This window comes from Parasteatoda tepidariorum, chromosome 8 (genome assembly GCF_982258835.1).
Source record: "Parasteatoda tepidariorum strain Cologne lab strain chromosome 8, Ptep-v5.0, whole genome shotgun sequence".
In the NCBI taxonomy this organism is placed as follows: Eukaryota; Metazoa; Arthropoda; class Arachnida; order Araneae; family Theridiidae; genus Parasteatoda; species Parasteatoda tepidariorum.
The window spans coordinates 48020703-48044691 of NC_141762.1; the positions used below are offsets into that span (position 1 = coordinate 48020703).

The 23989-nt window shown below is 32.0% G+C and overlaps 1 protein-coding gene across 5 annotated transcripts in view; it reads right to left on the reverse strand.

Annotated features, from left to right (window-relative positions):
• Window positions 1-23989, reverse strand: part of HDAC4 (histone deacetylase 4) — a 193706-nt gene that overhangs the window by 157320 nt on the left and 12397 nt on the right. For all 5 annotated transcript variants that reach the window (XM_087150222.1, XM_087150218.1, XM_087150216.1 and 2 more), the window contains exon 2: window positions 4212-4348. The gene's annotated coding sequence lies outside the window, so the exon portion shown is untranslated. The remainder of the gene's footprint in view (window positions 1-4211; window positions 4349-23989) is intronic.

A 23989-nucleotide genomic window follows, 5' to 3' on the forward strand; every position in this document is an offset into this window, starting at 1 on the left:
ATACAAACTTATAAGTGTCGAAAATGAAAATATGAGTTAATACTTTCTCAGATTTTTGCCTTTTGATTTTTTACTGTACAATTTTAAATCTAAAAATACTTGCAATTCTACTGATCTAAAAATGTGAACCAGCTGGTCTCCAGATGCGACTTGTTACAAATGAAGTGAGATAATTTTACTAATAAATAGAAATAATATTACGTACAAAGTGAGGCTATTAAAATGAGTGAGTACTATTAAAATGAAGCAGCACTGCATTCAAGGCCTTGCCTAGTGGCCAGTGAACTAGGTCATCTCCTAGAGCCACTGAAATTTTTAAATTGAAGCAATTAGCAATATTTCAATAATTTTTTTAAATTTTAATCTGACTACAACATAGTTTAATTGTAATATTTAACTATATTATTAGAGATCACATTACTGATAAATAAATTCAAACTTATCAACACAATCGATTTGGATCGGTTCAATCAATTTTGATATTTGTTATTTTTAACACTTTTCATAGAAATATTTTAATTTTCAACCAACAATACATACATTAATTTTCTCCAACTATAATAAGTAATTCAATTATTATTTTTTTTAATTCAAACACCTGCCGTCCGTTTTAAGAAAATTTTATAAAGTTGTTTAATATTTTATAAGAGAATACATTGTTACAGTTACAAGTATTTGCACAGGTTTTTGTGTTTGAACAATATTTGTACTTCATTGCTCAAAATTAAATTTTAAGCCTCTCTTGCAGACAGCTATTAACTATTAACGAGTCATAAAAAAATGGATAGATTTTCAGGACAATGTTTTTATTCTATTCGTTTATCTTACGAAAGTTTCCCAATAGACCGAGGCACGTTTGGCGAAGTCAGCGTCCTCTATTGGTCTTCGTCACAAATAACAAATAAGCAACCTTGAGGATAAAAATAGAAACGAGGCGTTTCTTCTTCTGGTTGTTTGAACCAATCAAAGACGTTCTTCAGCTCGTCAAAAAAGAATAAAAAATTAATAATGTAGATTAGCAAAACGGAGAAAATGAAAGAAAGCCGTGTTTTGTTTTGTTAGGTAACGAATCTCTTTGTGACTGATTTACTAAATAGTTTTATAATTGGCTAATTCCAAAAGCTCAGTTTCATTCAAAGAAAAAGAAAAATCCATGAATTAAAAGAAAGAACAACTTTCTCAATCTCAAAAAATTAACAAGTATTGTATAAATATTACAAATTGCATTTAAAAATAGAATGTAAGTCTTTGATTCCATATATTTGCGATTTATTGGAAATACGTTATTAATATTCGCATGCAACAAAGCTCATACCGATAACTGATAAAATATGCATTCATTTTAAACAAGAAATATAAAAATATATAATAAAGTAGGGCGCGAAATTTCTACTCGCCATTGACGACTGATTGCTTAATGTTGGCGAGTAAGATTTGTCTGATAAATGTTGTGTTTCAACTCAAACTACCATTATTTTTCTTTGAATCGTGAGTTTTCAGTTAAAAAATATTAAAAGCGGGGAGAAACAGTTTTATACTTTTAAAGGGAGATTAATTAATTATGTAAAGTTGTGCATCACAGAAAGACTGCACACGTTTTTAGAGCCTTGGACTGACCCTACAGACGAAAAGAAATTATTGGATGAGTGATAAAGGATAAAGAAATTACCTATGTATTTATACCCAAATCTCTTTGATGCTAATGGAAGCTGTGCAGAGTGGATAAAATTCAAGTTCAAGTTAGCTTTACTAACATTGACTCAAATGCCAGAGAAGTTCAATAAAGAAGAGTATTCAACAAAATTACCGAATATGCTTTTAATTATAACAACCGACATTTCTAAGAGTGTAAGAACGAGATTCTATTCGTTGCTTGAATATTCTTATTGAATCCCGTGGTGGGGCAAGTAAATAAATCATGTAAAAAAAACGAGTAAAAAATTCCGAATCAAATTACGGTATAAAGTACCGGCACCTTGAGTGCCGGTACTTTTTACCTTAATTTTTGACAGAGTGATTAAAACACACTTTATCTCTGTATTTCATAGAAAGACTTAGTGAAAGAAAATACCGAGTGACTGTCAAAGTACGCCATTTTGAGTTTTAAAAAGTTAAGGTCAGTCGTAAGCATTGAGTTTTATTTCCACTTCAGCAAATAAGACGGTATTTAATGCTCAGATGTGTTTAATTAACACCTTTCTGCTTTTGCTATGTATTTTTTTTATAGCTTATTAAGTTGAAAAAAGTCTCTTAGAACCTTCTTTCACTAAGCTCTTCAATTGAGATATGTTTTTTGATAAACAACTGGTGCGCGTTAAATTAGTCGCGGCTGAGAGACATCCATTATTGGTATGATATGGATGCTAGAAGAAGATATTAACAGTTCAAGCATATATCATCAAAATTAGATAGCTTATTAGTTGGGTTTAGAAAGACTTGAGATAAAAGATTATATTTAAGATTTGTATGCAAAAATATTACAGAAAGTTATATTTATAAAAACATGCATAGTCGAATTTCGCTTTCGTCGTGATTTCAATGTAATCCCGAAGTTGATTTGGGGAGTGATACATATAATATGTAAATTAAGATAATTTTATAAATATATTCCCATATTGAGAATTTCTAAAATGTTATACATTCATTACTCTAACGATGCATTGCTTAAATATTATGCAATTGAATTTTATAGTTTAATTTATGTGTAATTTTATTATTTTGTTTGCAAAAAGATAAATGAATTAAAAATTTCGTAAATTTGAAGAAAAAAAATCAAAAAATCTGTTTTATTATAAATTCTAAAGCTATTCTTTAATTTGCCAGTTGCTTAAAAATATGATAGCTAAGTAGGATGATAAAAATGACAAAAAAATCACCCTATCATATTTTCCACTACTTTGTTTTGAGCAACTGTTGGTGACTAATAACCGAATTAAAAAAAAAAATTTCTAGCGTAGATCATATCATGTTAAAAAACAAATCATAATCAGAAAGCAGATTATATTGAAATCGAAATAGATTATTATCAAATGATAATCAGTAATAAATGGATTATAAACAGTTTATGATCTAAGTGAAACTGAATATAAATGATTTACAATCAAAGTTCACTACAAGCAATTTATAATTAAAATTAATTAGATTATAAGCACTTTATGATCGAAGTTAAATTGATCATGAACAACTAATAATCAAAGGGAAATAGATAAGAAATTTACAATCAAAATGATAGAAATGAGACAGTCATAATCTTTTGTAAACAATTTATAAACAATTTATAAACATTCCGGCCAATATAACGAAACTAACGATCTTGTTGAAATATATTTTGTTTTTATTTTATAACCGCCGTTGAGCAGCCAACCCAATTTTGGGTTTACGACTTCTTATATTCAACTCCGTAGCATTGTAATTTTGAACCAAGCCAGAAGACAAGGAAACTCCTGGATCAGTACCCCCAGAGGTATGATTTGTTATGGGAACATGGAGGACTTTGTGATCCGACAGATTTACAGTGCATCAGTCACCATTTACTAAACGGGAAGTCTTCAGTCGGCAGGTTTAGAATCCACGACCTCTTGGACATGGGCCTAGTGCCCTACCAACCAAGCTATTCCGGCCCTGTTGGAATATATTATAAGCAATTTATAATTAAGGTGATAAAAATTATGAGTCATTCATAATCTTTTAAAGGAATTTATAATCAAAATAAACCTTTCAGCCAAGATATCTAAACTAAAGATCTCGTTGGAATAGGTTATAAACAATGTATAATCAAGGTGATGGAAATTATGAGTCATTCATGAACTTTTACAGGAATTTATAATCAAAATAAACCTTTCAGCCAAGATATCCAAACTAAAGATCTCGTAGGAATAGGTTATAAACAACGTATAATCACGGAGATAGAAATTATGAGTCATTCATAATCTTTTACAGGAATTTATAATCAAAATTAATCTTTCAGCTAAGATGTCTAAACTAAAGATCTCGTTGGAATAGGTTATAAGCAATGTATGATCAAGGTGATGGAAATTATGAGTCATTCATAATCTTTTACAGGAATTTATAATCAAAATAAACCTTTCAGCCAAGATATCTAAACTAAAGATCTCGTTGGAATAGGTCATAAACAATTTATAATCAAGGTGATAGAAATTATGAGTCATTCATAATCGTATACAGCAATTCATATTCTAAATAAAGCTTACCGGTCTCTGCAGAGCAACTGCAAATGGATCAAAGTTTAATAAAGATACGAAATTCAAAATGAGGCTTATGTTTATCGGGCCTTTCTTCTACTCCAACTATGACAGCTTTGAATCATGCCACCCCTTCTCAATGAGACCTTAAAAAAATTGAAAAAGGATAGTTAATAAAATATGAACTATTAAAATCCAACGAAAATTGTTTGTAATGAATTAACAAAACATAAGTATAAAATCCATTCAAGATTTTACAAATAAATACCTTGTTGTGAAACAATAACAAGTGTAAAATAAAAACTGTGGTAAGTACGATTATATTTTATGTTCATATTTCTAATAGTTGCAGTTGTAGTTTATTTACGTCGAACTAGAGCTACGCAATGGGCTATTTAAGACAGTCTGGGAAACATCCCTGAGAATGATCCGTAGACATGCCATCACAATTTTGATTCTCTGCAGAAGGGATGGCACCCCCGCTTCTGTAGCTCGACGACCTGCATACGAAGTCGAGCACTTTACGGTAGAACAGTTTAACGAGGACCAATATCGCACACCCTCGGTCCCTACGCAGATTAACCCAAGTGGTCACCCACCCGCACACTGACCGCAGCCAGTGATGCTTGACTTCGGTGTTCTACTGAGAACCGTATCTTAACGATAAGTCCACTGCGCGATATTTCTGACAGAAACTGTTTTATCTGAAGCAAATTTTACACTGAGAAAAAAGCACGGTTAAAACTTCTTAAATATTGGAAAATTTACTGTGTTTCTGACTCTATGGAAGAACTGTAATTTTTACAGTGGTAATGATTTTTTGCTAAAATTAACAACAAAATATAGTTTTTATTAGCACGCTGTTTGGTAGTAAATGTGGTCGAATTCGATAACTTTAACAGTAGTAATATAGTTCGTGATGACGCAAAATTGTTCAGTTCGATAACCTTTTTTTTATTTAGAAAACACTTGCTAATTTTGAGTTTTCATTGGTTAATTGCTTTTTTTCCTATGTAACTACTGTTGTTGCTGCAGAAATTTATTTACGTCGTCACTTTAACTGCTATTGATGACGGTCAGAGAAACATCCACGAGGATGATCCGAATCAGAAACTGAAATAATCACTTCAAACTTTATAAATGGAAAAATGAAGTGATTCATAGGAAAACCATCTCTAAAGAATAAATTTATAATCCATTACTAACATTTATATAAAGTTAATAACTCAGTAATATTACGATAGTATTTGGTAACGATAGTAATTGCGCGACATTTGAATGACGCCAGTAATTCAGTAATATTAACATATATAGGAAATTAATATGACGTTTGTATGAAGTTAATGCAGATTTATATACATTTATATTAATTTAATAATTAGGAAATATTAACATTTGTATAAACGCCATAATTTGGCAACATTGATATTTGTATGAAGTTAATTGTATGAGAATGTAACAATTTCTATGAAGTAACTGTCATTTAAATGTTTTTAATGATTCCTTATTAAAAAAATTTGTGTCAATTTTATAATTCAATAATATTAACATTGGTATAAAGTTAAAATTTCAGTAATTTGAGCAATCGCATGAATTTAATAATTACGTAATTATACCATTTTCAAAGTTATTAATTCAGTTACATTTAAACTAATATGAATTTAATAATTCAGCAACATTACATTTGTATGAAGCCAATAATTTAGAAATATTATGAATTTTTGTATGAATAAAATATGTTATGCATGTAATATCTAAATATTATCTAAAATATGCAATATGTTATGAATGAAATATGTATGGATTTAATAATTAATTAGTATTAGCATTTGCTTGAATTTGGCAATTAAGTAACATTAACATTTGTTTGAAAAAAATATTTGAGTAATTTAGCACTTTTATGGATAAAAGAATACAGTAAATAAATCTCCAGTGCGTGGAAAAATTGGAGTTCATTTTTGAAACATAATATTTAAACCTAAAAAGAAATTATTGTGGGAAAAGACAAAATAATTTTAGATAAGTTATAATTATTATAAAAATAATAATAATTAAATTATAGTGATAATATAATGATAAATAATTATAATTATGCTTCGTTGGAAGCAGGTCTAACATTTTCATTTTTTTAGAATTTTAATTTCATTTACACTTAATAACAGACACTTATCATTTGTTCACTTTATACTCACGGTAGTACGTTTTCTTTAAAATTTTATTCAGTTTCACTTCATATTTGAAATAAAAGTAATGTTTTAAAATTATTTTATTTTATTAAAGTAATTGCTGCATCTTACGCATTTTAAATTTTTTAATAATTTAAAGAAGTTAAAAAAAACTTTATTTTACTTTTTAAAATCATTTCTTAAAATATTTTAATATATTTGCCCCCAAGGGAATCTTTTTTTGTATGAATATCCTAAAAGTGATATATTTCACAAGATGAGCTATGGTCTTCCACTTAAAACTTCAAAAGATTTTAGATACTCTAAAGAATATAGCAAATCCTTTATTTGCTTAAAGAGCTTAAAGTTGCTTAAAGAGCCTGAGTCGGACAAACTGCTGACCTAGAGTTTTCATTTTTACCTTTTTAAACAAGTAATGTCAAAATACCTTTTGATAGGTAAGTAAGTTCTAAGATCTACGTTACTTCAAACGTTTTTATTTTATTTTATAAACGGCTTTGAACAGCCGATGTAGTACTACTTTATGACTCTCAATGTTCAACTGCGTATCCTTGTAATTTTGAACACAACCCAAAAGACAAGAGAAATCCTGGATCAAACATTGGGACAGATTATCTTTTCTGCTTTACTTTTTGATGGAACTAACCCGTATTTGCGGTAAGTGGTGACGGAAACCATGAAACCCTCCTACTGTCAGCCGGACAGAGAAAGTATTCTAACTCATGATCCATCTACCACTGAGGATATTTTATGCCAGCATTGTGGTTGGTGAGAGACTCGGGTGCAGAATTCGTATCAACCAGTCATCACTGGGATTCGAACTGGAGTCACCTCATTGGGAGGCAAACCAACACCTCCTAGAAGTAGAAAGGCCTCAGCACGGATCAATTTAGTAGTCCGATGTGACGAAGTTAACTGCGCAGTAGACGAAAAATAAGAAAAATGTCATTACGTTAGGGGTACTAAGCTGCGCAGTGGTTGAAAATACAAAATATGTCATTGCGTTTGGACTACTAAGGGATATTTATGGTAACCCGTGCTGAGGCCTGTTCTTTCTAGGAGGTGTTGGGCAAACGCTCTTTCCCGTGAGTCACAGCGGCTCAACTTGGAATAAAATAAATAATTGTCCTTTTACAAGATAAAGTCTAGTAATTCGAAAAAGTAATTCCCTTACTAGGGCAAGCTTCATAGAAATCGGTAAGTCAAATGCGAAAGAAAAAAAAATACTGTTTTTTTTTCTTGAATTAATACATCAAATCTATGGCGATGCAATTTAAACTGAATTCAAATTCTTTTAAAAATTGAAAGTCCTTGATATTTATAAAGCAGACATAAATAACTCTACCAAATGAATGACAGAACAATTTTTTATCTAATTATAATTCATTACTTTTCATTTGGTATTAGCCTTCTACATGTTTAAGCTAGTTTATATTTTTGAGTTTTCCTCTAAGTACGCAGGACTGGCAATTTAACTTCACTTCAAAAGTTAATGATAATAAATCTTGATTTTTAAAAATCTCAATTTCTATGCTATTAAATTTGATACTATTTTCAGCACGTTGCATACCAAAGTTTTCAACAAATAGTTCAATTATGGTTGCAACCACCTCTAAGAAAAGGAAGGAATTAGCATTTACGGTATAATTATCTTCAATAAATATTAGAGATTTATATTTTTATATTGAAACATAAAAATGTATTCGTTTTGAATCACTCACCTAAATTTTAAGTTATAGAGGAAATTAAAAACTCATTTTTATTAATGGTTAAACAAAACAAAGCCTGCACTGTAAAAAAAAAAATCAGGATCAAATAACGGTAAAAATAAACAGGGTTCGGTACTTTTTACCGTAAAATCCATTTTTACCGGAATATATTACAGAACAGAAAGATTATGATATACCGTAATTTTTACAGAAATAATTACCGTAAAATTGCTGAATCATTCTAATTGAATAAATATTTCTGTGAAAAATTACGGTATAATATTTCAAAGTAATAATGGATTTTACGGTAAAATGAATTTTACGGATGATGCGCCCATATTTTATACCGTAATTTGATCCAGAATTTTTTACAGAGATTAAAAATTCGCCTTATTTAAATTAAATATTTCTGTTATAAAAATGGTAAAAATTATGAAACTATTTCAAAATAAAAATTTTTTTAAATACAAGTTTTTAAAAAAAGCAATCATTTAAAAAAAAAAAAAAATGAAATAGAAAACAAGTTTTGCATGCGATCAGGTTTTCTGTTTACGATGATTAGTTTCATAATCAAAATACTCAGTTACGATATGGAAAGCGGAAGTCATTTGTAAAGATGGGGGGGGGGGGCAAAATAGGGCGCCCTGGGAGCAGAAATCTGACCTTGGGGCTGCAAAAGCCCCTGACAGCCAGAGATCCTAAAATAGAAACCATTATCCCTGGACTTTCCCGGACAAGCGCTGGTCCGGCATCAGTCCGGCGTCTGCGCACATGATATTTCCCGCCCTGATGAGGAGCATGCAGAGTTATAAATAAAGTATCTGATAGGTACACAAGTTGGACACTTCAAGGAGTCGAAAAAAGAACATATTTCTGGGGCAGGAAGAAAGAAGCTAATTGCAAGAATTGTTTACGAAAAGAAACCAGATTTATGATATATATATATATATAAATATATATATATATATATATATATATATATATATATATATATATATATATATATATATATATATATATATATATATATATATATATATATATATATATATATATATATATATATATATATATATATATATATATATATATATATATATATATATATATATATAAATTTCCGCCGAGGAAATATAAGAAATAAAAAAATAGCTTATAAGCAACAGCTAACTAATTTTCCTCAAAGGAAATTTTTTGATCCATTCAAATTTTAATATATAAAGTTATTTTAATGATAAATGAAAAAACCTCATCACTTAAAATTTTCCTTTTATATATATGTTTGTTAGCAAATGTGCTTCATGCATGCCAGCCCGAAAGTTCTAGAACCCCACAGTATTTTTAAGTGATAGCGAAGAAACAATTGAGGTAATCATTTATTTCATTTTCTTCTTCTTAGGCACTACAGCCGGTTTCCGGCCAAGGCCGCCTCAGGCTGTTTCATTATACCAGCACTTAAATTATCAATTAGTCTTAGATTATCAAGTGTTGTGTAAATTGTATAGATTTAGTTGTGTCCAAAACCACTGTAAAAATCATATTTATAAAAAAATTGGTTAAGGATAAAACTTACGATTGCTTAATATCTCAACAAAAGCAGAAATTCTCAAGTATGAAGGTCGTAAGTCGGAAAGAAAAAAATAATTGGCAGCCAAGCTGAGTTGCCACGTTGTTAAAAAAAAATCCTCTTAAAATCAATGAAAGGGAAGAAACAACTGAAGGTCAGAAAATTTTGGCATTGTTTGACGCTAGTTAAAAACCTTAACCGTTAAGCAATCATGTTTTCAGGCCCTGAATGATTACGTGAGGGGCGTTGCGAGTTGCATATACCCTTTCAGACCTAGGCTTATAGTTTGTCCAAAGTAAGAACTCCCCTAGCGATTCGTCTGGACCCGTGGCTGCAACTATACTAACGAGGTATAATTATTTCAAGAAGGGGTGTGAGGTCACTGTTTATAACAGGTCTTGGCTCTGGTCAGTGTGAGACAGGGAATATTTTTCTTCTATCTGCTGTATTAACCCTAAAATGAGAAGAAGCTATCCCATCTTGAAATGCACTATTCTTGTTTCCATAGCAGCAGATGGCCTCAGACTTTGTGGGGGGGGGGTTCTTGCTGTAGACAAACTTTACTCAACAAGGTTGATGCCTGAAGCCCATCCATACGATCAAGTTCTTCGAATTTCAGATAATCGACACGAAGATCAGTTTTAAGTTTCCACCTATTGTTTCCATTAAAATAAAATTTAGTCCAACAGCTGCCCTAAAAATGGCAAAAAATATGGCTCCAAGACTCGTCTCAATATTCACATCACACTCATCTCTTTCAAAGAAATATACACCGAAGAGCCATTATATTATGACCACCCTCCATCTATAACAATGGGCTCGCCCAGGTTTTCATGGTTTCTCGCCCAGAAACAATGTTTTCATGGGGCACATTAGGACCCATAATCCTCATAGAACAATCCCTGACTTCTGTAAGCTACTTGAACATAGTTGCAGACCAGGTTCACCCATTCATGGCAACAGTTTTTCCTGCGGGGGATGGTGTTTACCAACAGGATAATGCACCATGTCATAAAGGTCGAATCGTCGAGGAACATTCCAGTGACTTTCAAGTCATGTCTTGGCCCCCAAATTCACCTAACCTTAATCCAATTGAGCATTTGGAGCATTTGTGGTCCTACTTGGAAAACCAAATTCGAGCTGCCACGCTACCCCTTCGCAATGTGAGGGAATTGCAAGACCAGTTGGTGAGCGCTTGGTACCAGATACCTCAGACTATCTATCAGCACCTTGTGGAATCAATGCCACGGCGAGTGCTAGCAGTTTTGAGGGCTAAAGGTGGTCCTACATGTTATTAGCAGGGTGGTCATAATGTAATGGTTCTTCGGTGTAGGTGTGTACAGCCTTCCAACGATTAGCCGATAAGGCACCGCCGCCTGCTTGCTTCGTTCGCCAACCCCCATGATTGCTCGTCAAAAACCTTTGCTTCTTGACAATAAATGGATAAGTACTTGAAAATTTAAAATTATTTTATTAAAAGTTCTCAAATGTTTTTTAAAAATTTATTTTTATTATTCATTTTTATTATATATTTTATTATAATTTTTTAATAGTTTCATTATTATTTACAGATTTAGTTCCATTCTGATGCTATTGGGATAAAATTTAAATTTGATGATTTTACTTGGTTACCATAACAACTTCATTCACAAACTTGTTTTTAAAATTCGTATTTAAAGTTTGGTTTGTTATGAATATTTGGAAAGGATTATTTAGCATTAGTGCAAAAAGTTAATCTAAATATTGCTAGAGATTTTTAATTCATTATTTTGTACTCATCGTTTTACATTAAATAATTATTTTGCACTCGTCAACTTAAGTTGACACAACAGTGATGCATAAAATTTATTATAAAAGTTAATAGAGCTTAGCAAAAATCAAACATTACTTAGGGGAGAGTTGGATAAAACGGGATAGTCGGACAAAACGGGATACGTCGCCTTGGGACCAGACTATTGCAGCTATCTAGTGGACAACGACAGAAACGTGTTATTCGACCGTGATTATATCATTCTCGGTGCGTCCCGCCTCGAGATCACTATTTGATAGAAAGTTATAAGTCTCAGAACTTTTTTACTCTATTTTTTAGCCATTTTCTACATTTACGTGCGTTGTTTTTTACATTGTACTGCCTACATATATGGGAATAAAATTCCGGTGAGTATTAAATTTAATTAATCATTTATTAACCAATATTTTGATGTGCAGTCTATCTAATTTTCTTTTCATATTTAGACAGCAGCCATGTTTGTTTCAAAGAGTGTCGGAGTCGGACAAAACGGGACACTTGTGAGTTGGATAAAACGGGATAGAGTTTTTTATGTCCCGTTTTATCCACCTATTTATTTGTTGGATTATTACCTTTTAAAATAGCCATATGTTAATGTAGGCCTAGGCTTTTTAAACAACTTATTTATATTAGCTATATAGATTTTTGAAAAATTTAGTCTTTTTATATAGTAATGCAAAATTTGTTTATTAACGTTCATTATTAAGCATTTAATTTTCGACTCTAGGATTTCACATCTTTCTTTAGAACTAATTGTAATGTATTTCTCTGATGAAGACTTGAGCTTTTTTATGTATAAACAATATTATTAATATATTTGCATTATTTATAATTTTATATTTATATATATGCAAAAATTTAAACATTGTAAACCCTATCCCGTTTTATCCAACCCAGGTATGCTAAAACGGGATATGTAAGAGTTTGGAAATTAATTTTTTTTTCTATTTCACAGTCAGTAAAATTAGTTTAAAATATGCTTTTTGTGTGCTTCGATAAATGTTGTAGCTACAAAAAAAAGTAATGTATGGTTTTCCTGAACAGATATTCCGTAGTAAATATAAACAATAATGGTATCCCGTTTTATCCAACTCTCCCCTATTTACCGTTTTATAATTGCAAAACATCAGATAATTACGTTATTATAAAAAGTTGCATAAGAAAGTAATTTCGTGCGATTTTTGAGGAAATATAATAACATAAACTATTTTGAATTATTACCAAAATTAAAAAAGTAATAGCAACCGAGAGTTTAAAGTACTAGAAAATACTATTAAATGAAGAGTAACTAAAGGTAAATATCGATGTAACTTTTATTGATTTTATGCTAAAGACAATCAAAAATATCTTGATTTTTTTTTTCTTTTGTAAAAAAAAAGGCCATATCTAATGAAAATGTACGAAACGGAAAGAAGACAATTACCTTTTTATGATATATAGCGAAATCAAATCATAAATATTTAACTTATTTTAGTTACTACTTCTATGGAACAAATAGGATCGATGTTTGTAATGAGTGTTAAAGAAGAAAGGGGGGAAGGAACTTAGCACCTAGTGTGTGTAAACGACATCTATAACTTTAGATTGGAATAGCTGCGTGTGTGTACTTGAGCTTGGGGAATTCTATTTGCGGCTAGGCATTAAGCGGAACAAGGCCGCAAGACACACAATCTTAAAATAGAATCAACAGAAGTGTTCTTTGTTTAATTTGGGAAAAGGGGGGATTTATATAACTCGATAGGTCCCTTCAGAGACAGCGTGGAGTTTCACCTATGGCTATTACCCGCCAATTTTTCCCTCTCTTCCTACACTTAATTCTGTCAGTCATGCAAGTGCCCTTTCCATTTTCAAGGACCCTCATTACACAATTAATCAAAACATTACTCATCTTAAGCTGGGACTTGGCTATAAAAACGAATTACTAAATATTTTAATTTGACACACGGAGAAAAAAAATTATGGTAATATTGCCATAGTATATGGTAATGTGACATTTCCTGGCAGAAAAAACTATAATTCTGATTAATGAAACCAAATACAATCGGACCTCTGTTTAACGAAGTCGCTAAATCCCGATAATAAGTTCGTTACATTGAAAATTCGCTAAATAGAAAGTAATCTTTTGAAATACTTAAACATCACAAATCAGGTTTTAAATTCATAAACACTACATAATTAACATAGCAATTAGTACACCTTTATCTAGCAAAGTTGTATCTACTATTTATTTAAAAAATCTTAACCATAAAAGAAATCTGCATGGAAAGCAAGAATAGAGCAAAACATTATCCAATACATGCTATATATATTTTCAGCTAAGAAAAGCTGAATTAATGTATAAAATTATACGTAAGGAACCGATTATCCGGAATGATCGGGACCATCGCTATTCCGGATAACTGATTTTTCCGGTTTTCTGAATCGCTACAAAAAGCCGGTTTTTTTATTGTTAAACCAAACTATAAAAAAAAATATTTGGAAATAATCTTAAAAAGAAGAAAAAACGATGAAGTAATACACTAATGATTATTTCCAAAATGATGGTAAGGTAAACATCTTTCAAAAAAGAAAGAAAAATCTTAAGAGGAAAAAAAAAAAATTTTTTTTTTTTTAAAAAATGGGAAAATTTATCGAATTTCGTTCCGGTTTTTTGGTTTTCCGGTTTTTTGATTTCCGGATAACGGGTCCTGTACTGTATTTGCATTTATTATAAAACTAATGTTAAACATGCATTAAGTTACCACATGCGTTAAGTTTAATTGCTACTGATAAAATCCGTTAATTTTGTTTGAGTTTTTCGTTTAAAATGCAAAAAAAGAAAAAAGAAAAAAAAAAAAAAGGGAAAAGGATTTTTCTGCATTTTCTAAAAGTTAAGTGGCTTCAAAAATCAATTCAAGGGCATTTTCCCCATAAAATGCGTTAACAAGTTTAAAATGTTCTGAAATTTTTCGGAAATAGGGAAAGTGGATTTCAAGGAAAAGTTCGTTAAATAGAAAATTCACTTCACTATTTGGAAGTTATTTTACGGAGAAATTTCCAAAATGTTCTTGGTTTCTCGAAAAAATTCGCAAAATTGAGAAATTCCTAAAAGGGATGTCCGTTAAATAGAGGTCCGACTGTACAGTATTTAAACAATTCATTTAGTATTTTTTTCTTTTCGTAAGTTAACGGTTTCCCGGAAATTCTGGTTTTTAAAATTAAAATTCTTATTACCACACATTTAGTAAAAAATACAAAGTTGAAAAGTAAATTTAACCGAATAAATGGTTTTTATGCCATGCTCTTAAGAAGTAAAAAAATTGAACTATTTCCCAAATTTTATCTCATATTAACACTATATTATATTGATAATTTTTCCAAAATCATTACAAAAGCGCTTCGATTAAAACTACCGACTTTCTCAGTATTCCCATGGAGCAAAAAAATATGTAAATTTAACCATATTCAGGTTTTTAACCATATTCAGGTATTTAACTTAACCATATTGACCTTACTTCTTTCTCATTGTAGGGTGAACTGTACTTTTTACTCCATTAGTTTAAGCTTTAAATATCATAAGCCTAATTTCAAAAATGGGGAAATTTCAGAGATTGAAAGAGAGAAAAAAAGCATTTACTTGCACCCTAAATAACTTAAACATAATGATAGGATTTTCACGTAATAAAATATAATCAAGGATCAAAACAACTAGATAATTGATTCGTACTGATGGCTAATTATGTTATGATGTAATGAAATTGCGAACACATATTTTGAACTTCAAAATATGGGTACGTTTTAATTATTTTATTTTTTATATATTTATTTTTACATTTAGTATGGATATGTTTATTTAAAGACATACATACATATGTGTGACTCAAAACAGATTAGCACAATATGATTGTGGGAGAGTTTTGTATTTTGGGGACACGTTTCACGTCTTAATTTTTTTGCATTTCGTTAAATATATATATATATATATATATATATATATATATACATATATATATATATATATATATATATATATATATATATATATATATATATATATATATATATATATATATATATATATATATATATATATATATATATATATATACACAAATATATATATATATACACAAATATATATATATATATATATACACAAATTAACATGAAAAACATGAATAAAATAAAAAATTAAATGGAACAGAAGCAAGAATGGTAAAAGCAAATAGTCGTTATCAAGACACATCTATTGCTACAAATGCGATATTTCTGAATAAAGAATAATTATCCTAAGATAAAAATTATTCTTTATATATATATATATATATATATATATATATATATATATATATATATATATATATATATATATATATATATATATATATATATATATATATATATATACAAAATAATTCGAAAATTAAAAGTCGAGATGATTAATTTTAAAATTTTTGTATTTTAATTTAGCGTTGCTTTGTTGTAAATTAAATATTTCTTAATTATTAAAGGAATTTAATTGTTCAAATATACTAACTTTTTTCCAATTTCTTTTTAATTACAAGATCGCTTTTTGATAAGGTACCCCAGATTCGAATCTCAGCTGTAGCTGGTTGGTACGAATTCTGCTCCCAGCCTGCACTGACCATAGTAGTGACGTAAACTTTCCCCAGTGGTTAAGGGGACTCTAACCCAGTAGGTTAGAGTCCCCTTGTTGTAAGGCTAACAGGGGGAGGTTTTCGTTGTTTTTCTTTATATATAATTCAAATGCAAGTAAGTTCCATCAAAAAAGTCCTCCACGAAGACTAGTTAATCCCAACGCTTGATACAGGAATTCCCTTGTCTTCTGGGTTGGGTTCAAAATTATGGGGCCATGGAGTTGAACATTTATAGTCGTTAACTCAGAATCGGGTCGGCTGTTCAACACCGGTTATAAAATAAAATAAAATAGCAAGATCTGTTTAACAACAGTGCTTAAAACAAATTAAAAAATATTATCATTTATAGTGATTTGTATCATGATGCAAAAATTATTTAATAATTGTACAAATGTGCGTCATATTTTAAATACGCAGTGAGCCAAAAAGAAAAAACAGACCACCCTGAATAACTTTTGATCTAATGATTAGATCTTCACGTTCTAGGACTGAATCATAATGACTCAAAGGGGTTCAAAAGGGTGACTTCAAATATGCTAATTAATAAGTGCAGACGATATTTTAAGTTACGAAATCTGACACAAAAGCGTACTTTCTTTGAATAAACATACTTTTTTCTTCTACGGATTCGGATTTCTGATCCCCAAATTATAGAAAGTAGACGTAATCACGGAAGTATGGTTCTAATAGTTTTATCAGGAGAGAGTTCCAAAGTTTTGACCCAAAGTTTTGCAGCGGCTGCTGCTTTTAAGCCAATTTCATGCTAAACGCCGAAATGTGGCAAACTTACGTCGCCAGTTGGCGATAAGGACAATCACGATTGCAGACCTAACTGCACCTGTTTTTCTCCTCAGTTCGGTCTGTGACGACGCCTGTGTATATTACTGGGACAACCTGTCCGCCACGATGTTTAATCTAGAACTTAACTTGTAACCTTAATTGTTATCTTTTTATTAAATTTATTATTATTTAATTATGGCTGGCATTCTGTTAATTGTTTCTATTCTTAATCAACTTAATTATTCATTTTAGTTCATCTCTCTATTTGAATATTATGTTTTTATTTTAGGAGTCGCGTTAGCTTCCACGTGTCTCCTCACTGGTGACCCGGCTTTGAATCTATGCAATCTTTCTAAATTTATGCGAAGACCAGCTTAAATTTTTAATAACCTTTTCTCCTTTAGAACTAAATTTAAAATTTAGCGTTATTTTTTGAAAATTTTTTTTTATTTACAAACTTGTGATTGCAAGGAGATATGGATGGATGGACACATGGATATTTTAAGGGTATGTTATCGAATTTCTGCTGTCTTTTTGTGATTGGTCATTTCAAAATTACTGTTGCTTTAATATGTTTAAATTAATGTATTAATTTAACTTACTGCTAGTATCTCTGATTTAAACTTACTGTTAGTATTGATCTACGGCATGTACGGAGTCTGTTATCTTAGTGCATTATCTTCCGAAATGTTTGAAAATCACTTTCATTAGCAATAATTATTTAAACCTTTTACCATTTTTAGTAAATGTATTTGCATTATTTTCGAGTTTAATTTGATCTTTGCGCTTATCACTGCATCATACAAATTGTTTAATTTTATTTGCTGCACTAACACTTTAAAATAATGCCGAATGTGGTGGAGCAGGTTAATGATGCAGATAATGCTGCACGTTCTTCAAATGCATCTCAGGTCTCCCATCTTTCAGTAAAAATTCCCCCGTTATGGAAATCAAAAATTAAACTATGGTTTATTCAGGTAGAGAGTAATTTTGAGCTAGCTAAAATCACTAATGATTTAACGAAATATAATTACCTCGTTTCATCAATAGATCCTGAAACTTTATCCTCAGTGTCCGATATTTTATTTGCGCCACCGGCTGCGGATAGATACAACACTTTGAAAGACCGGTTAATAGCCGAATTCTCTGCTTCGGAAAACGAACAAATTCGCCAATTAATTTCTGAATTGCATCTTGGAGACGTTAAGCCGTCCCATTTATTGAGAAAAATGCGCGAATTAGGGGGTAAAAGCGTCAACGATGATTTTTTGAAAACTTTATGGTTTCAGAGACTGCCTCAAGAAATTCAAACAATCTTATCAATTAGCTCTGAATCTTTGGACAATTTAGCCAAAATGGCTGACAAAATTTCAGAAGTCCGTACGACTCCGACAGAAACTGGCGTGTTTGCTATTGGGCAACACACTACGGAAAGCTCACAGCGCAATCCTCCGTCTGAAATAAGCGTTTTGCGAAACGAGATAGCTTCGTTGAGTGCAGAAGTTAAGAGATTATCTCGCGAGCGTAGTAGAGATCGGTCTCGATCACGATATAACAAATCTCCCCACCGACATCAAACTCCTTCAAGATCGCGTGGCGACCCGAAATTTTGCTTTTACCATAACAGATTTGGCGCTCGTGCAAAACATTGTAGAGAGCCTTGTTCTTATAATCAAACTAAAAATCCGGAAAACTAGATTCGGCTATCGAAAAACAAGTGTCTGCGACTGCAATCCCGATAGCCAAAAACTCATGTCGCCTTTATGTTTACGACAAACGTTCTCATTTAAAATTTTTAGTTGATTCAGGATCCGATGTATCTTGTATCCCCGCGCCTAAGGTATCTAAAAAATTAAGACCTGAGCCTTTGGAATTATACGCTGCAAATAACACGAAAATTAAAACTTTTGGCTCAAAATTAATCAATGTTGATCTGGGTATTCGACGAAATTTTAAATGGCATTTTTTAATTGCAACTATTCCAACACCCATTATAGGTGCTGATTTTTTAGAGAATTTTGGCCTCTTAGTTGATTTAAAACGTCGAAAACTTGTTGACAGTGTAACTAAGTTAGAAATACAGGGTATGTTTGCCCAACCTAAACCTATTAGTTCAATTAAACTCATCTCCGGAGAATCGGAGTATCATAAAATGTTAAAAGAATTCCCAGATTTAACTAAATTGTCATTAAAACTAAAAGATTCTAACCATAGTACTGTGCATTATATAGAAACCACCGGACCGCCCGTTCATTGTAAGCCTAGGCGATTAAACCCTAGATTATACGATTCCGTTAAAAAAGAATTCCAATTCATGATGGAGCAGGGAATTTGTCGACCATCCAAGTCACCGTGGTCTTCTCCGCTCCACGTGGTTCCGAAAAGTTCCGGTAGTATTCGTGTTGTAGGAGATTATCGCAGATTAAATGCGTGTACAACTCCGGATCGTTACCCAATCCCGCACATACAGGACTTTTCAAACTCTCTCTATGGTGCGAAAATTTTCTCAAAACTCGATATTGTGAGAGCATATTTTCATATACCAGTGCACCCGGAACATGTACAGAAAACCGCGGTATGTACACCATTTGGCCTTTTTGAGTTTCCCTATCTGAACTTCGGTCTTTGTGGAGCAGCTCAAACGTTCCAGAGATTTATGAATGAAATTCTTGGTGACTTTTCCTTTTGCTACGTTTATCTCGACGATATTTTAATTTTCAGTGAAACTGAAGAAAAGCATAGAAAACACGTACGTTTGGTTTTTGATCGTTTGAACAAGTATGGATTAACTATACAAACTTCCAAATGTGTTTTCGGTGTACCTGAAATTTCATTTTTAGGACACCTTATTTCTCAAGATGGTACAAAACCATTACCCGACAAAATCAAACCAATTTTAAATTATCCCCAACCTCAAACCGTTAATGAACTTCAAAGATTTCTAGGAATTTTAAATTTTTTCCGTAGATTTTTACCGAATATAGCACAAAATCAAATACACTTGACGGCGTATTTAAAAGGAGCCAAAAAGAAAGACAAAACGAAACTTGAATGGACAGATCAAGCTAATAATGATTTTAAACAGTGTAAGGAATTAATTGCAAACGCTGTGCTGTTGTCGCACCCTAAACCGAATGCCAAATTAATTTTACATGTCGATGCGTCGGATTTCGCAATAGGAGGGGCTTTAGCGCAAATAGTTAACAATGATGCACAACCACTTGCTTTTTTCTCTCGAAAACTTTCCCCAGCTGAAAAGATTTATAGCGCATACGATAGAGAATTATTGGCAGCTTATGCGGCAATCAAACATTTCAGACATATGCTTGAAGCGCGAGAATTTTCTCTTTTCACAGATCATAAGCCTCTAACTTTTGCATTCCGAAAGCGCTCTGATAATTGCTCTCCGCGACAAGCGAGACAATTAGATTACATATCTCAGTTTACGACCGATATTCATCATATAAAAGGATCAGATAATGTTTTGGCAGACGCACTATCGAGAATCGAAGCAATATCTATGCCCAACACAATCGACTATAACGAAATTGCACAGGCACAAACAACCGACGAAGAACTAAATGATTTATTGACAAATTCCGACGTCTTAAAATTTAAAGCAATAACCCTGCCTGATTGTAGTAAATCAATTTATTGTGATTTATCAACTGGCACAGCTCGGCCATACATTCCTGAAATATTTCGTAAAAAAGTTTTTACTACTTTGCATAATTTATCCCATCCTGGGATTCGCGCTTCCTCAAAATTGATGCGATCTAGATTTGTTTGGCCGTCCATACGTAAAGATTGTGCAGAATGGGCTAGACAATGTGTCCCATGCCAAAGATCAAAAGTAACTCGCCACACAAAATCTGCAGTAAGTAATTTTTTAGACCAGTCACAAAGATTCGAGCATGTACACCTGGATCTTGTGGGTCCTCTTCCACCATCCAACGGGAATTACTATTGTTTAACTATGATCGACAGATTTACTCGGTGGCCAGAGGCTGTCCCTATTCCTGACATAACTGCACACACAGTTGCAAAGACCTTTTTTACTCATTGGATTTCCAGGTTTGGCTGTCCTGTCCGTGTTACTACTGACCAAGGCAGGCAGTTCGAAAGTTCACTTTTCGTGGCCCTGTCACAACTCCTAGGCATCAAACGCATCAGGACTTCTCCGTATCATCCTCAGGGAAATGGCTTGATCGAGGAGTTTCATCGTCCACTAAAGGCAGCCCTGAAGGCCTATAATACCGAGCAGTGGTCTTCAGCTCTACCTACATTGCTACTAGGTTTCCGTGCAGTCTTTAAAGAGGATCTAGGAGCCACAACTGCCGAATTGGTCTATGGAAGACCTCTCAGACTACCAGGCGAACTCTTCGTTCCGTCACCGACCAGTGCTTCCCAAAATCAACTTATCCTGGACTTGCAATCCCACTTCGAAAATGTGAGACCAGCCCCGATGTCTCGTCATGGACACAGAACAATTTTTGTTCACCCACATTTGAAGGACTGCTCACATGTATTTGTCAGACACGACGCTGTTAGAAAGCCACTCCAAGCTCCGTACGATGGTCCGTATAGAGTTCTGCAAAGAAGTGACAGACTTTTCGACATCGAACTTAAGGGGAAAAAGTATACCATTTCCATAGACAGGCTTAAACCAGCTTTCCTGCCCAAAGACACTAATCAACATACTTATCCTTCTCCAGTCGAGTCGATTGAATCAACCGTTCCTGCAAAAAACTCAGAGACAGTGAAACCGATTGATCCAGCCAACACAACTCGTACCGGTAGAACAATTCGTAGACCTCAACGGTATGTCCATTTTTAACCGTTACACTGCGGAGGGAGTATGCAGCGGCTGCTGCTTTTAAGCCAATTTCATGCTAAACGCCGAAATGTGGCAAACTTACGTCGCCAGTTGGCGATAAGGACAATCACGATTGCAGACCTAACTGCACCTGTTTTTCTCCTCAGTTCGGTCTGTGACGACGCCTGTGTATATTACTGGGACAACCTGTCCGCCACGATGTTTAATCTAGAACTTAACTTGTAACCTTAATTGTTATCTTTTTATTAAATTTATTATTATTTAATTATGGCTGGCATTCTGTTAATTGTTTCTATTCTTAATCAACTTAATTATTCATTTTAGTTCATCTCTCTATTTGAATATTATGTTTTTATTTTAGGAGTCGCGTTAGCTTCCACGTGTCTCCTCAGTTTTAACAAAGTTCCAAAGTTGAAAGAATGCTCATTTTACTTTTTTGCGTATTTCGCTGTATCTCGAAAACTTTTTAAGCGAATTGAAAATTTTTTCCACTCAATCGTAAAATTCATTTATCCAAAGATAATTCCATGGAAAAAATAACTTTTGGTAAATATTTTATATTTTTTATTATTTTATTTAAGCATGGTCAAAAATTTTTTTAATTTTAAGGTATACAATTTTTGGTTAATAACATTACATGGAAAAATACAAAATTTGAACAAAATAGGTTGAATAGTTGAATAATAAATTGAATTTCAAAATACTCAGATATCTAACTGTGTGCTCACGAATTTTATAACTTAAAACTCAAAAAGTAAAGTTAACATTAAGGGGTTCGAACTTTTAATCACTCTCCTGATTAAACTATGGGGACCATATTTTCCAGATTGCCATATTTATTATATTTCGAGGATCAGAAATTCGAAATCGATTGAAAAAACAGGTATGTTTATTCAGAAAAAGTACGTTTTTGTGTCTGATTTCGTAACTTAAAATATCGTCTGCACGTATTAATTAGCATATTTGAAGTCACCATTAAGAGATAGTCCTAGAAAGTGGCGATCAAAAATTGGATCAAAAGTTATTCAAGGTGTTATTTTGGGCACTCTGTACACCAATAAAACAATTTGTATTTAAACTATTTGCAATTTTTTATTCATTATTCCAGGAGTAAATATTATTTTTCTTCTTTTTTGGAATGGATATGTGATATGAGCAACAACAATTTTCCAGCATTCATTTTTATCCTAATTCCTTATTATATACTGTAAACAAACATATATATTTATATGGTTGACAAACGTAAACAAATTAACGCCAGTTCTGTGGAAATCTCCAACCTTTTTTTCTAATCAACTGTTTGTTTCCCTTTTAGCGGAAATTGAAAGTAAATCCCTTAACTATCTCCATGACAAACAGAAAAATTTTTCTTTTTTATGTTTGTTACAGATTGAATAGACCAAACAGATTACATACCGCCCACTCAACTGCCAAAGTAGACGATGAAAAAGTCAAAGTTCGCACAGAACAAAGCATTCATTGGTTGTTATATTGTTACGAAAAGTTGTATTTTTGTTAAAGGGCAAGAAAAGGAAATAAATTTATATTAAAGAATATTTAGATATTCAATATATAATTGTTAAGAGAATTATTAAGAGACTTATTAAAACTATGCTAAGAGAAAGATTATTTAAAATTATAACCACTAGTTTGGATTATTTAAAAATCTCATTTTGACTTGCTAGATACAAAAGTCGCATTTATATTTTTGATTAAAATTCAAATATTATTACTAGGGTGCTTTTTACAATTTGTTGTACCTAATTCCTAACTATGCGCTGTAATAAATATAAGATTTCTGTAATTTTAAGCAACATGAAATTAACATTGATTATTAAAAACAAATTATACGTTAAGTAAGCCAGTGGCAGTGGATATATATAGATTAATGTGGGGAGAGTAGATATCGACAATGCCAACCTTCATCTATGAAAAGGTATCCCAACATAGAATCGAGTTAACCTTATATACTAGTGAATTGGAATTGTATTTTTGTAGTGCACTACAGTACGCCCCCACCAGAATTATAGCTGTGATAAAATTCGATGAACGGATACCACTAATTGATTCATCGCTGTTTTGTGAGAAGCCGGGAGAGCTGTATTAAGATCGCCGTGCTTTTTGCTGATCGTGAGAGCTGTATTAAGTTCACTGTCGTGGTCGCTCCTGTGTTGCCTTTAGCAGTCGAGAGAACGCAGGCTGATGTTGTGTGTGATCGAGACTGAGTAGTAAGAGCGCGAGGAGGTGGATAATGTCGCAGTCACAAGTAGCAAGTCAACTGT